This window comes from Lonchura striata, chromosome 23 (genome assembly GCF_050655825.1).
Source record: "Lonchura striata isolate lonStrDom1 chromosome 23, ASM5065582v1, whole genome shotgun sequence".
NCBI lineage: Eukaryota > Metazoa > Chordata > Aves > Passeriformes > Estrildidae > Lonchura > Lonchura striata.
In genome coordinates this window covers 885,575-902,583 of record NC_140725.1, presented here as the reverse complement: position 1 = coordinate 902,583, position 17,009 = coordinate 885,575, and the positions used below count along the sequence as shown (strand labels likewise).

General features: G+C 47.9%; 1 pseudogene across 1 annotated transcript; it reads left to right on the top strand.

The window, feature by feature from the left end:
* Positions 1-1,396: 1,396 nt before the first annotated feature.
* On the top strand, positions 1,397-15,791 carry LOC110472885 (uncharacterized; annotated as a pseudogene). The gene is made up of 5 exons (XR_014949958.1): positions 1,397-1,948; positions 2,377-2,423; positions 2,719-3,384; positions 14,835-14,989; positions 15,597-15,791. The product of XR_014949958.1 is annotated as an uncharacterized LOC110472885 (transcript).
* Positions 15,792-17,009: the final 1,218 nt, after the last annotated feature.

Sequence of the window (17,009 nt, the reverse complement as noted above, 5' to 3'; positions counted from 1 at the left end):
GCCTGCCAGGCAGGCAATTAACATCACTAACTGAACAAAATTAATCCAGAATAATTAATTTGAATTTAATTGCAGGACCCAAGATTTCTCAAGGTGTAGCTTTACCTTTTGCAGCCACTCTGAGGATCCTGGTGTTGTACAGTGTCCCTCAGAGTTCTTGGGAATCTGGAAACAATCCACTTCAGCTCAATTTTTTTGAAAGAGTTGTTTTAATTTGCTCCAGAGAAAGCTGCTTGTGTGTAAAGTCACTGATCTGCTGAGGAGTAATCGGGGAGCTTTTGTGTTTTAATATTTTGATGTTTAAGGGAAGCAGTGACAGAATAAATCCATGTATTTACAAGCTGTTCTGCACTGACTGGGGTACAAAGAGCAAATGAATAAAAGTTCAGCAAACAGCACATAACTAAAAGATATTAACACAGCTCATCTTCAACTGAGCGGTGCTGGAGGAGTCTAAAAGCAAGAAATGATTCCTGGTCCAAGAGCTGGAGGCTGCCCTTTCCAGTAGACCCTGAACTACAGAATTTATACAGAATTTAGAGCTAAAACCCAAGGAGACAGGACTTCAAAGAGATTCTCCCCCATCAATTTACATTTGGGGTTTAGGTTTGTAAATGAAGCCACGTAGGGATTTAGGAATGGTGTTAAGGAAATGGATAGGAAAGGTGCTAGGCATCTAGAATCAGGAAATTTTTATGGAAATACTTGGCTGCTAACAGGATTTACTAGTATCTCCTTGCTCTAATGGATCTTTCTCTTCCACATAATTTCATTACATGTTGCCTGCCTTTCCTGTGTAGTCTCAGCATCCCTGAAACTTGTGGATTCGGTGGAGGAAGGGGCTTTGGACATCAAAGAGTTGCATTGTAACACCAGAGAGGATCAACAGCTCTACATTTAAAGGGGGGCAAACTGGGAACCAGCAGAGCTGGAGAGAGGAGCTGGAACAAGGCACCAATCTGGAGAAGCCAGAGGAAGTGAGAGGCCTTTAACTGCAGGGCAGGATCGCCCCAGCCGGTATCTAACGAACCACCCGGCATTTACTGCCCGTGTTTGTGTATCACAGGCATTTATCAGCACACTCGCTCTACCCTCCTGTTTTTTCCACTTTTTTTTTCCTCTTTTTTTTTTTTTTTTTTCCTGTGGCTTGTATTTGTTAGGCATTTGTACTGTTGTGTCGTTAAATAATTCAAGTATTAAAGTGCAGACCCCAAAACCCTCTCAGCTTGGAGGCATCCTGCAGCCTAGTCTAAAGGGAAGTTTTCTACTTAAGTCGTTACGAACTGAGGTAAACAGGAGCACATCCGCACGTGGGAAAAAAAATAATTCAGTGCATCTAGAGCCAGGAAAGGTTGGACTCGATGATCTCAGAGGTCTTTTCCAACCTAATTGATTCTGTGGAAGCACCACAGGTGTGCGAATTGGCCCGAATTCCTCCCTTTTTTCATCCAGGCAATGTCAGCCCTTCGCCAGCTCGGAGGCGGCTGGGCTCCCCCGCAGCCTCGGCAGGCAGAGGGCAGCAAAGGAGCCTTTTCACGTTTTTCTTTTTTTTTTTTTTTTTTTTTTTTTTTTTTTTTTTTTTTTTTGTTCTTAGCCCGTTGCAGTCGGAGCTTTCCATCCCGATTGTGCTAAAACGCTTCTGTAGCAGCGTTTTGCATTTACCAGCCCGGCCTCCGCTCCCCGCGCCGCCTCAGCCCGCTCCCAGGCCCCCGGTCCGGGGCTCGCCCCATCCCGAGCAACTCGGGGGAAGGGGCTCTTTCTGTGCCCCTGTCCCCCGGCCATGCCGGGCTCTTTTCCCCCACCCCACCTCGTTGTGTTCCCCCGATCCCCAACTCTGTTTTGGGGGCAGAGGGGCGCTCCCTGCCTGTGAGGAAAAAAATGCGGGTCTTTCCTTCCACACCCCGGGCTGTGAGGGAAAGGGAGAGTCTGCTCTTCCACACCCCAAGTTGTGAGGGAAACTGACGTCTGCTTTTCCAGACCCCAGGTTGTGAGGGGAAATTGGGGCGTCCACTCTTCCAGACCCCAGGTTTTGAAAGGGGGGAGTCTGTTCTTCCAGACCCCAGGTTGTTAGGGAAATTGGGGTATCTGCTCTTCCAAACCCCAGGTTTTGAAAGGGGGGAGTCTGTTCTTCCAGACCCCAGGTTGTGAGGGGTAAATTGGGGCATCTGCTCTTCCAAACCCCAGGTTTTGAAAGGGGAGAGTCTGCTTTTCCAGACCCCCGGTTGTGAGGGGGAAATTGGGGCATCTGCTCTTCCAAACCCCAGGTTTTGAAAGGGGGGAGTCTGTTCTTCCAGACCCCAAGTCGTGAGGGAAATTGGGGCATCTGCTCTTCCAGACCCCAAGTTGTGAGGGAAATTGGGGCGTCCACTCTTCCAGACCCCAGGTTTTGAAAGGGGGGAGTCTGCTCTTCCAGACCCCCGGTTGTGAGGGGGAAATTGGGGCGTCTGCTCTTCCAGACCCTAGGTTTTGAAAGTGGGGAGTCTGCTCTTCCAGACCCCAGGTTTTGAAAGTGGGGAGTCTGCTTTTCCAGACCCCAGGTTGTGAGGGGGAAATGGGGAGTCTGCTCTTCCAAATGCCAGGTTGTGAAAGGGGGGAGTCTGCTTTTCCAGACCCCAGGTGTGAGGGGACAATGGGGAGTCTGCTCTTCCAGATCCCAGATTGTGAGGGAAATTGGGGTGCCTGCTCTTCCAAACCCCAGTTGTGAGGGAAAATGAGGAGTCTGCACTTCCAGACCCCAGGTTGTGAGGGGAAAATGGGGAGTCTGCTCTTATGGACCCCAGATTGTGTGGGGGAAAGGGGAATCTAGCCTTTCACCTCCGGATTGTGAGGGGGAAAGGGGTTCAGCCCACACTACCCCACACGGCGGTTACGAGGGAGTTTACCCCTTACTTCTCCCTGTTCCATCTGCACAGGAAGAGGGGGTGAGGGCCGGTCGGAGGGGCGCCAGCGGGCCCGGGGGGCGTCCGGGCACGGGGAGGGGGCTGTGCCCTGCCCCCCTCCCATTCCCGGCCTGGGACTCTTTCGCTCCCGCCCCCCCCAGCACCTAAGCGGGAGTTTCCAGGAAGCGCTGAGGAGAGCCGCAGCACCGCACAGCCTCTCGCTCAAGCGCGCGCCTTCCGCCGAGGCCGTGGCAGGAACGCCAAGTAGTCCCAACAGCCTCTCTCCCTCACTCGGCAAAAGGCTCCGTCCCGCGGTCCTTGTAGCCGGGACCCCGTTACAGGAACAGGCTGGGAGAAGCGTTTCCCTTCCCGCATCCTCCCCGCAGCTTCGGGCGGGATAATCGGGATGAAGCGGTGGGGGTGGGGGAGGTGAAAAAGCCCCAGCGCCGGCTGCGGCGGAGGGATCCGGAGGCGCGGAGGAGTGAGGAGGCGCGGGGAGCGGGGGGTGAGCGGGAAAACGCGGCGCGGAGCCGGGAACAGCGCCCCCCTCCCCCTGCGGCGGGGGCGGGAACAGCCGCTGGGGGGGCGCCGTGAGGGGTTCGCTGAGGGGGGACGGGACCCCCGCGCCAAAGTTTGGGGAAACTTTCGTCTGTTTTGGGGCCGGGGCCTGGCCTCAGCGCCGCGCTCCCGCTGCGGGCAGGGAGCGCCCTCAGAGCTGTGCCTGTGCCCCCCTTGCCCGTGTCAGCGCACCTGGGCTCTCCCTGCGCCCCACAGATAAGGCCGGGGCCCGCCGCACCCCGCCGCAGCCCGGGCCCGCCGAGCTGGATAAGCGGAGCCGCCAGGCTGAGGGAAGTTTGCCCCGTGTTCCGCCCCACGCCTGGCCCGCGGGTGCGGTGACTTCGCGCAGGACCCCGCAAATCCCAGCACACGCTGCCGGGAGCCGCGATCCCCGCCGTGCCCCCCCGGCCCTGCCCTCATCCCGGTGACACTCGTGTCCTCCTATTAACCCTGCGGGGAGAAGGACAAAAGCTAAACTATGATCCTGCGCTGCTTCCCCCCACCCCGCCCCATCCCGCTGCCGGCTCCATGAGCTTCACATCCTCCTGCTAAGGCTGAAAGGAACAAGAACAAGAGCTGCTGATGGTTGTAAGGCCTCGCTCGGTTCTCCCCACCCCCTCCGCCAGCACCATCCCCCACTGCAGCTCCCATGGACTCGTATCCCTCCCATTAACGCTGGAAGGGGAGGACAGGAGCTCTGATGGGTTTTTCTCAGGTTCTACTCTGTTTTCTACCCCCACACACCGACCAGCACCAGCTCCACAGCCCTGCAGAAGTGCAGAGCTGGCTCTGCTACCACATCCGTGAATGCCCCTTCCCTCTGAGCTCCAACGAAAAAGGAAAAAAAACACCCTGATTCCCCTCGTTTTGCTTATTCATTATAAGCGGTTGGCAGTGTGCTGTTAAAAACGTGCGATCTCTTGTTTCAGAAGCATCTGTGCTTTAAGAATAAGGTTTTGTCTTCTTGAATGTGGCTCTTCATAATAATCTCTTGAAGTGCTCCATTTTTGTCCTTAAAGTTCAATTTTATTACCTCCTCTGGATCAGCGAAGGTCGGTTTAACCCTTTAGAGATGAGAATCGGCAGCCACTTTAGGAAAACGTTGCCCTTCTCTTTATTAATTCATGGTTACAATAATATTTTATGGAGGATTTTTTTCCCCAGCTCAGTGCTGCTGCATGCTGAAGGAAGTGTGTGCTTCAGCACTGATTAAAGTCATGTATGAGTTAATGAGAAGCTTGCAGAGTATGTGAAGCAAGAGAAAATCTTTAACCAGCTCTGCTGTTCCTTCTACATACCATAAACTTGCACGCTGTAACCAGAAGGTGGATTGAATATGTGTGAAATGCTGCAGTAGGAGACTCTTAAATCTCATCACAGGTGGATGCTTACTCAATTAATACATTATCATTTCAGAATACCTTGAAGTTAGGTGGGTTTGTTGAATTTTTTTTAAGTGTTTTGAGACTTCCCATTTCCACATAAATAGAAATGGATGAAAGATGCTATAAGCTCACAAAGTATTGTTTTGTGGATGGATTTTTTAATTTTGAGCAGTCTGTGATCCCCTGTTCTCACTGCTTCCCGGGTTAATGGATTGATAATACAGGAGGGACTCTGAGGTCCTGGAGCAACCAGCAGTGGTGTCAACATTCCAGTTGTGGGACTTCTAATTTAAGAAACTTATTGTCATAAGGAATAAGATCAAGGCTGAATCCTGCTTGCATTTAGGTCCAAATACAAAATACGCTTTGGAAGGAGTCCCCAGGGAGCACTGAGAGTAATTAAGTAAAAATAAAACCTTTCACTTCAGCCCCCCTCCCCTTCCCCTTTTAACATAGACAAGTCAGTGCAATGCTGGTTTCATTCCACCATTTTCATTATGTGTCCTGATATTTCTTAATTTTGTATTGCAGCTGAAATACTCGGGTGACTTATAATTTCAGTGATTTGGGGGTATTTCTAGACCATACTTTTAAAGAAGTCATCTCGTTGTGTCCCAGAAGGAGCCATTGAGCAGTCGATCTCATAAACAGCAACTGAACTTCTTACAGCCTTGCCTTTCCAAATACCTTTTTCTTTCCCCCTGTAATTTTCATCCTTAACTGTTGAATTCCCTTTTCTTTACATTAAGTAAATATTTATTAGTACCACTTGGATTTTTTTCATCTTCTTAGAAGAACAGAGCCTTGTCACTGAGACAATCCTTTGGTATTGAGCAGGTGACATAAAAAAGGAGTGAAGGAGAGTTATCTTGTGCTGGGAAATGCCATTTTTGGAAAACAATACTATAGGAAATGGAAATGAAAAATACATTTTATGCTGGTGGGAACTTGTAATGAGGCTAAGAGAGGATTTAGTGTCTCAGAAAAGCAATGATTACAAGGGGGAAAGCGGGACTTTATCATCCATTTGTAAAAGTTCTTGGGCTGAATATCCTTTTGGGGACCTGAAATTTGGCTCAAGTCTGTTTATGAACATCTGTTGAATGGAATTTCAAAAAGGCACAGATTATAATCCTAGTTTCTGCTGGCTGTTTAAGAGAATAAAATAAAGCAAAGTCAATGTACCTGCAAGTACATTTTGGGATTTGTTTTGTTAATGATGAGCTGCATGAGTGTTCAGTAGTCTACTGCTGATTATTGGGCTCTATATGTGTTCCCATACATTTTTCTATTTAACATATCAAATATTGCCTCTACCCCTTTCTGTAGCTGCCTAATTCCATTTGAAGACTCCTAGAAAGCATTCAGGTTTTTGTCGGGCTGTTTTTTGTGACAGGAGGCTCTTGGAGCTTGGTGTCTGTGACATTTCTTCCCCGGGAGCAGGGCGCTGTGTTTGAAGGGGGATGCTGAGAGCTGTTGGGTATTCCCAGAACCGCGGCCGTTTGCTCGATTCACATCCTGCCCACCTGTCCTCTGCCTGGGCCGTAAATGCAACCACTTTGTGTCCCCTGGCTCAGGATAGCACCACTTCAGCCTCTATTTCTGCAGCCTTTGTGGCCTCCTCTTATTCAGGGAGGACTTCACTGTAATTTTCCCTCCTATTATTTTGCCTCTTTTCACAGCCTGATGTTTTTTTGCTGTTGTTTTCTATTCCAAGCGAGGATGCTGTGAGTGCTTCAGCTCAAAATTTAGGTCATCTCCAATAGAGGAAGGGAGACCTAAAAAGTAAAAATAAGATTTCAATGTGCCTTTAAAAGTGACAACTCTTTGGGAAAAAATGTACGAGCTCACCTGTATTTTGTGGCAGGACAGAAATGGAAGGGGCCTTTCCTGATTGCAGAATGAAAGCTGAGTGAGTCTCTCTTTGTGACTGTGGTTTCTTTTCCATGTGCTTTCCTGGTCTTTCATTTTCACACCTGATTTGAGCTTTAATCACTCAAATTATTCATAGACTTGCCCTGGAAAAAGAAGAGAGTGACCTCTTCCCATCTGGAGTAGATGGATTCACCACCAACAATTGCAAATGGATGACTTAATGTTGGGGTTTGCACTTAAAATTTTTAATTCTGTGGTTTCATTGCCTCTTAGGAATTCTGCGTGTGGTCTTTTCTGAGCTGGTAACTTGGAGTTGTATCACAGATATTTATTTCTTGCGGTTTGTCTCTTAGCATCAGGCTTCTGTCTACAAAGAGCTGATGATCCCCTGAGCTGCTGAGTTACCAAAGCACCTTGCCCAGGACCAGGTCTGTGAGTTATTTTTTTTTCTGTAATTATATCCAATGTCTTCCATGACAAGGGACCTCAAGACAATTTATGAAATCAACAGCCACGAAAGCACTGCCCGTTGAACGTTATGTGATTACAATTTAGCTGTTCCTCAGCCTGAGGGGACACAGAGCCAACTGCTCCTCAGTTCCTGTGGGTGGCTGGAATCAGCCACTGGAATTGATAGATATCTGTTGCTCTTTCTTTCCTGTTACTTTAGTGGCTTAATTTAAATAATTAAGGAACTTGTGGATCTGTTTTGTTTGGTTTCTGCTCTTTCTAGCAGCTCTCTGCAGTTTTATATTTATTAAAAGTGCTAAGCTTCCTCTGGCCTAGATGTACAATAAATACCTTAGTCAATGCAGTTAAGTCCAGTTTCCTCTATTCACTCAGAAGAGATTTGTTCCTTATCTGAATTGTTCCTCCATTCAGAAGGAGAGAAGCCTTGCGCAGGCAGAGCTTACCTCATAAATCACCCAGACAAATGGAGCTTGGGGCAGAAGAAGATACAAAATGGGAACAGTTGTGATTTAGGCTCCGTGAGGTTTGTGGAGTTCTGCTGTGGGAATGTGCTTACCAACTATTTAAAATACAAACGTTTAGAATGGTCACCATTTTCCAGCTATTCCTTCAGCTGAATGTGCAGTTATCAGCCGGGCCCTTCTCCTCGAGGGTGCCTCCCTCTCCCTTAAACATCCTCTAGCATTTGGGGTCTTCACCCAGGCTCTGCTCTGATCCACAGATATGGCCCAATCCACTCACTAATTTCTTTGGCTCTGTCGTGGCAGAGGTGGCTCCCAGCCAGCAGTCAGTGCAGCCACAGCAGCTTAGAGACCTGGAGTGCAGCTCCTGGACCAAAGAATGGTAACACAGGTTACATCCCCTCCCAGCCCCAGAGTCAGCCTTTTTCTGCCGCTCACAACTCTTCTGATGACACCAAGCTTCTCTTTGCTTGGTCTCCTGCCTAACTTAAACAATTCATCTCATTTGTCTTCAATATAAGGTTATTTTCTACTATTAGCTCCTTTATAATGTCTTCATTGCTTACAGTTCTGAAGAGTTGGTATCTTTCCTATTCCAAGAGTGGTTTTGTTGGCATGCATTTGTTGGCACTTGTCCTTGTTTCCTCCCTTCCTCCCATACTCACTCTAAGGACCCTTCACAGCAATCTCACCTCAGTTACGAGGGGTCCCTCTACCAGACTGGAGCTTCCTGTTGATGTTGTGTCATTTCTGGGCAAGGAAAGGCTGATACCTCTGAGCTCAGTGGTTGCTTCATCTCCTCAGCTCTCCCAGGGGTCTTGCAGGCGCTTTCAGTTCTGCCTCACATCTCTGATTTGGTGAGGTTCCCTGCTATTTACATTTCTTCACATATATTCTCTTCATACCATCTGCTACCTTATGTTTTGCTCATCTCTGAAATGTACTGACCGTATTTCATTCAATGTTGTTCTACATCATTTTCTTAAAATTTAATTAAAAGATTCTGAAAGAACAAAGCAAATTAGAATTCACCCATTTTGTGCAGACACTTTAAGAGAATGGGAAGCAACTCAATAAAGACTTTCAAATGACTTGAATGAATTTGTAACCAAAATTCTGTGCAGTGTTTATCCAAAGAGTCTACTATTGAATTCATGAGGAGAGTTTCATTACTGACAAAAGTTAAGGTTGTTGTTGAAGAAAAGCACCTTCTCTAGAAACTCTCTTTCTTTGGAATTCAGCAGTTCTCCTGAGCAGTATTTACTTTGGAGTGAGTGTGTGGCTGTGCCTTGTTAGATAAAAGCTGCAGCACTAAAACTGTTTTACTGAACTTAGCTCCTGACCTGCCTTCTGAGGCCACAGCTACAAAGGGATGATACATCAATCTAGTTTGTTTGATCTAATTACAGCTGTTTAACCATCCTGAGCACAAGTGCACTCACCCCACTTTGTTATGCTGATTTCAGGTATTTTCACTGTTAATCGGGTGCACAGTGCTTGGTTCTTTCTTGTATTAATTTACCTCTCAAGATATTCTGGGCAGTTACCCCACAGAGAGGTGTTCTGCTACTCAGCTGTATGTTATTTTTCACAATGTGTTGACAGGGAATTCTCAGGAATTTGGGAATTCTGTGGGTCAACCTGACAAATGACTACTCTTTTCTCCTGACATCCATTGTTTGTTCCCCTGTGCAACTTCTTTTCTGAAAGGCTGCAAGGTTCATGAAGAAGAAAGTGGTAAATCCATTAAAACATCCCTTAACGTGCAGAAGCCCATTGCCACCTATGGAAAAGCAGATTTCTGATTATTTCTAACTGAAGTCTCTGTGGTTTATGTCAAGAATATTGCCATGGGATCTTCTTTTAATATATAAGATGTTTTGCGCTTGTGAGGTATCCTCTGGTGAGAACACTGAGAAAAACAAAAAGGTAAAGAAAAAAAGGAGGAAACCACCCCAACTGAAGATGCTTTTTGGCTCCGTGCTTGAGTGTGTTATTGTTTATAGGAAGGGGAAGAGGTGGCAGATCCAAGGAAGCGTGGATGAGCGGGATAGAAAGCATCTCCAGTGGGCAGGCACCTAGGACAGAAGATCCCAGAAGGGCAGCTCTGGTTTGTCGCCATTTTGCTAAAGCAGGTACATTTTGTGTGGAGAAGGGAAGAGACATGAAATGAAAGAAATGGGTGCTGCATGCTCCTGGTGGTTCCTTATGATGGAAACAGACTTTGGGAAAACCAGGCCTGTGGTGTGAGCCTTCCTGGTCTTCTGGGAGGTGCAGTCCTCCGGGATTTTGGAAGCTGTTCCCTTGGGAATCTTCCTCTTTGGAGTTCCCTGCCGAGGTGGCAGTGACAGTGTGTGCAGGCCCGGCCGCACAAGGATCAGTGCTGAGTCCTCCAAGCACGGTCTGCCACGGGGAATGTGCTGAGCTGGTGTGTGCTCCAGGCCCACAGTAATTCACCCTCCGTTCCGTGGTTCTTCACGCTCCTGTGACCCGGATGAATTTACCAGGGAGCTGAGCAGGGTGTTCAGTTTTCCTCTCTGTGGTTCTTACACTTTTGCCCACCCTAATCCAGTTCTTTGCGCCATGATGCAAACTCTAATTATAAATCAAATCATACAACCTGCCTTCTCAAACTCTTGTCTCATTCAGAGTTTTCTTTTATCCTTGTTATTTGATGTTTGCTTCCATATTTTATTTATTGCATATAATTCAAGTGCTGCAGTAAATACAGAATTACTAATTGTAATGGGTTTTTGTTACACTTATCACTACAGTGTCTGAATACTTTTTAACCACCATTAATGAATCTTCACAATATTGCAGAGATTTCCTTCTCATTTCACTGATTAAAAGTGGGGAAAATAATGACAAAACTGTCAAAGTTCTCCACTGGGTCTATGTTCCCCTGAGGAAAGAAGGATACTCTAAAATCTAGTTTTTCTAATAATAAGGCATTCTATTCTGGCAATCATTTTAATTGTACTTAGGCCTTTAGATATGTATTTGTTGCCAACATAACCCTTGAGTTCAAATACTGTCTTCAAGCCACAGTCTGTGTATACAAACTCACCCTATCGCCCCTGTCTTTGTTGGAGTTTGCTGAAAGGAAGCTTCACCCTTCTCTCCTGACAGATTCCTTGCTCTTGTAACCAGCTCAGGGAGCTTTTTCTGTGATTATTCCAGTTTTCGTGTGTCATTCTTGAATAGAAACCGTACCCAAAATTCTGTAAGAAAGCTGTTGCCATAACATCTGGATGTGCCTTACCTGGTCTTTAGATGCCATTTGTCATCTTTGTTTCTGTGACTAAACAACGATCCTGAGTCTCCATCCTTCCCTAGCTGTGGTGCATTCCCAGGTTACCAGAGTTTTGGCTGTCAGTCCCCCTGTGAACAGCCTTGTGATTTGCATTAATCTTATTACTGCATTCCACCAGCCCATTCCTGAGGATTCCTGTGCTGTTCCAGAACCTCATCCAGTTCTTCATTTAGGATATTCCAGTCCCCTGCACTGGTGCCTTTGGATGTTGTCAGTCACCACCTGCATGAACGCTCTTTTTCAGATCCTTGTGCTCATGTCAAAGCCCATCAACAGCACCAGTTCTGAGACCAAAGCTGCAGGAGCTTTTAAAGCATTCTCTCTCTAGCCCCAAACTTCCCATTTCAGCACAATCCAGCACTGGGTTTTAGTCATTTTTTACCCACAAAACTTCTCTTGCACTGACTTTCATATTTTCCAATTTAACTGGTATTTTTACATGATGCACCAGACCAAACACTTTATTTATTTGGAGATGGGTGAGATCTGCTCTGTCTTCCTTTACCCAGAAAAATTTCTTGCCCTATCAAAGAAATACATCAGCTTTGGCATTATTGCAACCTTTGTTGTATTTTATCTCTTTACTTTCCTCTACATCTTTTCCCTCTCCTGAGGAAGAATAATTTAAGTTTTGCATCTCACTGAGGTCAGGTTAATTAGCCTCTCGTTGTCTGGACATTACTTGCACCGTATTTGGCTTGATTTTAGGGTGAGTTTTTTCCTTTCTCCTCATAATAGGATATCAAATTTAGATTATTTTTGTACCTCTAGAAATGGTGGAAACAAATTCACTCATTTGCATCACAACTCAGCTGTAGTGCTTCATGTTTAGATTAGGTTTTGTTTATTGGTAGGTGTTTTGGGTTTTTTTATTTTTAAAGGAAGTTGTTGTGCTGTGGCTATTAAACAGGTCAAAAAAATAATTTTGGAGTATTTGTGAAGTTCTTTAAAGATAATGATAATGAGCAGTTTCTTGAGCAATGATAGCTGAATCCAGGGCTCCGTTATCCTGTGGGATGCTGATAAGTGCCAGGGGCTCATCACTGCCCTGCAGAAGTTCTGCTCCTGGTGCTGCCTCAGCATTATTTACTGCTCTCAGCCCTGTGCTTAAACAGAACATGAAGCGTGCTGGGCACTCTGCACACATGTATTGAGGCAGCCCTGCACAAAATACTCTCTAAAAATAGACAAGGTAGGTGAAACAATAGGAAGGCAGTGATTCCAGAGGTCGGGGTGGCACAGGGAGGGCTGCAGTGCCCCCTTGCCTGCGGGAACCCCAGCACAGGAAAGCCCGAGGTCAGTAACTATGTTTCCTGAAGCTGGGATAAGTAATACTTTTAAATACTTTGTTTCATAATACTGTTAATTGCACCTTTTTCTGACAGCTGCAATGACTCTGACTCCATCTGATCACGTTTCAGTCAGAATCTAATTCTAAAGATTGGGATGCAAGGAACAGCCATTACATGATTGGATTTGGAGTGGTTTTTTTTTTTGTTTTTGCCGGATATACTCAATACTTCCATAAATATTTGAAAATTATGTCTTTTTTACGATTCTTCAGTATGTCTGGAGCTCAGTTTTGCAGAGGAAGCTCTGGCCGATGCCTTTGTTTTAGTGAAAAATGTGTGTGATATCCCAGCCTCTACCAGCAGTGCTGTTGCTGAGGTGTGATCACGGGCCTCTCTCAAGGCAGAGACAACTGATGGATAAAAATGACCTCATTTCACAGTCCCAGAGCTGAACTCTGAAAGTTCCAGCAAAGCTGGTCAGAATGTGTTTGAATTTTTGTTTGTGAGTAAATGTCACCAAGGTCCCTACTTGTGACGTTCAGAAGGTGACTTTTAGGCTGTTTGAGCTCGAGGGGTGGAGGCCTGGAGCACAAAATCCATCCCCGCACAGGGACCCGAGTGTGTGGGAAGTCCCCACACTCCCGGGGGTGCTGATTACAGAATTCAGATTGGAATTACGCGTTTATGTGAGCCTGCTGAAAGGTAGATAAGGACAATTACTGCTTGACCCTTTCTGGGCCAGTGTTTGCAAGCTGCTCAACACCGTGTTTATGTGGAATGCTGCGATTGTTTTGGGTTATTCATTATTTCAGCAGTTATTTGTGCCTGCCTTTGTACAGCTGGAATGAAGGGACGGACGTTACTAAGTGTTCTCCCCATAGCATGAATATTTAATAGTTTGTATGTTCCTTCTCTGTGTCGTGTGTGTGTGTGTGTGTGTGTGTGTGTGCGTGTGTGCGCCTATATAATACCAACAAAATCTCTTAAAGTCAGTTTTTGCAAGAGATTTTCAAAGCACATCATGTAACTGAGTCACGGTGCTGAGTAAACCGCTATTGTAGGATTTCACCTAAGATCTGAATTTGCCAAATGGTGATATTTTGCAAATAAGCACAGATTCTGCTAACTTCCCCTTGAGATTTTATTCCAGTCTGATCCAATTTCCCAGTATGGGTGAACTGGTGTCTCTTAGAAATAAAGGAGAAATGTTTAGCCTATTGAAAAGAGGATTTTCTTTGTTTCTGAGATGTGCAGATACTCATGTCCTGGAGCTCAGAGCTGCTCTGAGTGTGCTGGGCGGATCCTGCAAAGTGCTGAGTGCATGGCTAACTTTAAGGGAGTAGATCCTTAAAATCACCGGGGCTGCTGATGTTTAAAATTACGCAGAGGCTTAAGTACTCTGATGGCCCCCGGCCAGTGGCTTTCACATCTCCTAGGACTGAGCCCTAGGAGACTGATCACGCAGTGATCAGCTGCAGCTCAGTTTCCTTCTCCCCCTTAAATACAAGGTTTAAAACCCAAATTCTGACAGCTGTTTAATTAAAGATACTCATTTTAACCGTGAGGAATGTGATACGCAGCGGCGCTACGCCTGCTTTCTTTCTTTCTGCCTCTCCTGGCATCCCAGCTCACTCCTCTCAGCGTTAGTGCAGGGCTTGCAGTTTTCACTGCTGCTCCGTTCCTGCTTTATCCTCTTCCATCTTTTCCATCTGCTTTATTCTGTTTGGAAAATGGCAATGTAGAATGTGTTTGGTGTAACCTTAATCCTGACCAGCATCTGGGCTCCGTTTGAAAAAAAAAAAAAGCATCTACTGCAAGGAAGGTTTCTGTATATGTTTCCCCACTTTACTAAAACAAAGTTGGGGGGCGGGGAGGGGCAGAACCCAAAATAACCATTCCGAAATGATATTTATTTTAATTGACTCGGTAATTAATATGCGGGTTTTAATGTGTTTTCGTGCCTACATGGACAAACCGTGGGGTTTGTGCTCTCACCGCTGTCCGGGTGGGGGTCGAGTCAGAGGTAAACCGGATTTGGATCATTTTAGGAAAGGAGAGAAAGGGGGGAGGGGGGTGGTTATTTAAATCTGCTTTTAACAGCTTCGCTGCTAATTACTCCCAATATGTAAAAGTTAGCGCCACCATAAAACACGGGATGCACTGAAATTCCTGCCTGATGCTTCCTGACGTTTCCCTGCTAAACTTTCCCAGGCCCGCGGAGGTCCCGGTGCGGGGCCGCTCGGGGCCGGCCCCGGGGCTCGGGCCGCGGGCAGCGGCGGGGCCGGGGGGCGCCGGGAGCGGGCACGGCTCGGGCACCGCGTCCCGCGGAGCTCAGGGTGCTCCACGCGGGGCCGTGCGGGGGTGGGACCGCTCCCAGCCGGCCGGGACGGCGCTTCCCGGCCCCGCTGCTCTTCCCGGGGGGGCAGCCCGACCCCCGAACCCCCTTTTCCATTCCTGCCGCTGTTGGATTTTCCCGAGCCGCATCTGCTCCGCGCTGCCAGCCCGGGGCTCTTGAACTTCAGTCCCCAGCAGCCACAGAGGTCGCTTCTGAGCTCCACACGAAGCCTTTTTTTAATTCATTATTTATTTTCCCCCAGCTCAGGCTCTCCCTCCCTCATGGCCGGAGTGGAAAAGCACGTTTAAATCCCGAACTCGGCTTTCCCACGTGGTGTCTCGCTGAGCTGCTGTCACAGCCACGCCGCGCTCTCACAGGGCACCGGACTTCTCCCCTGCCCTGCCGGGAGGGCACAAGGTGATGAACATTTTTAAACAAACCGTATTTTCGGGACACCTCACTAAACCCCAAACTTGTGCAGAAAAAGTCACTCGCCTCGTGAGTTAAAAAGCTCCTACTTTTTAATTTCACCTGGACTGAGTGTACAAATAATGAGGGGATCAGTTCTGCTCCCCCTTCCTGGGTGCCTGCTAAAGGGATGGATGTTTGTCAGCAATTTGGGGGTTAATTCAGACAAGTTTATTTCACGTTCTGGGTCTGTGTACACGCAAAGAGCACGCGTGGTTTGGGGCAAAGGATTAGCAGCGCGTGCAGGGGGACAAAACCAATTGTGGATGTGAATATGGGGTTGTCCTGGGTGTGTGTCTAAGCATTAAATCGAGGGGGGGCTGGGTTTTAGGTGACTTTTCACCCCATTCCGAGATCATGGTCACAATGCACCGTGTTTCAACACTCACTGGACAGAAAGGGACACAGAGGGGAGGCAGGGCAGTACCCCAAATTGCATCTGGGCTTCAGACTGCGCTGCAATCTCAAAGGGAGGGTATGCCCAGCCTTTAATTATTCAGCTTAAACAGGCCTAGAGCACGCCACATTTTTAAGGCCTTTTCCCTGGTGTCTCTAGGAGGCAGCCTTCATCGAGCGAGGAGAGCGAATCTTGGCAAAAAGAGCACCGAAGGATGTGAACCCCTTGGAAAATTCCACTTCCTGCCCAGCACTGCGTGTCCTTGGGTCTCTCACTCATTCCCATGCACTTAACGAGGGATTTCTGCCTCAGGCCACCACACCAACTTTCTAAATAAATGCCGCGCACACCCGAGCGCCGTGCTCTGCAGTTAATCTCAGCCCAGCACCAGCTCTCTCTCCTCTCTTCCTACTTCCCTCCATTTTATTTCTCCGCTGGTTTTTCTCTCCAGCACGCTCCAACTCTCTCTCCTGCTGAACTTGCCGGGAACAAAAGGCTCCGTTCCCGATCCAGCCCGCAGTTGCCGTGAGAAACTTCCTCGCCAGCGCTGTCTGTCGCTCCGCTCTCCCTCCCTCGCTCCCTCCCTGCCTCGGGAAAATGGCAGTGCGAGAGCTTGATGAAAAGGGGGAAAAAAACCTTCTTTCTCAGCGCCTGCCTCTCCTGCAGCACCCCCCCTCCCCAGTCGTGACGCCTGAACTCAAACTTCTCTAAAAATACACTTTAGGAGGGTAGATTTTCACGGGAGGGGATGTGATTTTTACACCCCACTGAAAAGAGGTGCTGAGGTGGGGGAAAGGCCGAGGGACAGCTTTTTCCAAGACAGGAGAACCTGCTGCTGACCCTTCCCGCACGGCATCTCCAGGTCCCAAGGATTTGGAACACAATAAGTTTTCCTTCAGTGGGAAAATCCAGGCCCAGAGTTCAGATCTTTCTCTTTTTGCAGATTTAAAAGCCTTTTTTTCCCCTTTTTTTTTAACTCTTCACAGTGGGGTTCGCGGCAGAATACAGTCACACTGCCAACCCACCCGAGGGCTCCCAAATCTGGTGGGATTCAGGGAAAACAGACGGTTGGCTCCGGATCCAGTGCAGGGGTTTTTGCAAACTCCGGTCCGCGTTTTGATTTTCTTTTTTGCCCTTTTTTTTTCTTTTTTTTTTTTTTTTTTTTTTTTAGTACCTTTACTCTTCCTTGCCCGAGCGCACCAGAGCGCCGCTGTCCGAGGGCAGCCGGGGTGCACCCCCGGCTACACAGAATAAACGGGGTTCGTCCTTCCCTACGCTTCACTATTGTTTTCTTCCCCTTCCCGATATCCCCCAGTTTTCCCTGGAATTACCACGTTCCACCCCCACCCTTGCTTTCACTGCGTTGGGGTGAGCGCTGCTCTCCTCGCTCAGCCCCCCGATCCGCACACGAGTGCCCCCAAAACCTGCACTGTCCCACTTCGCTCCCCGCTGGCGTGGCTCAGTGCGGGCCGGGGCCGCGGGGCGTGGGACACGCGTGGCACCAGCCCCGGCTGCCCCCGGCCCGCGGGGGTCGCGCAGGATGCGCGGGGGCTGCGCTCCCGCGTCCCTTCC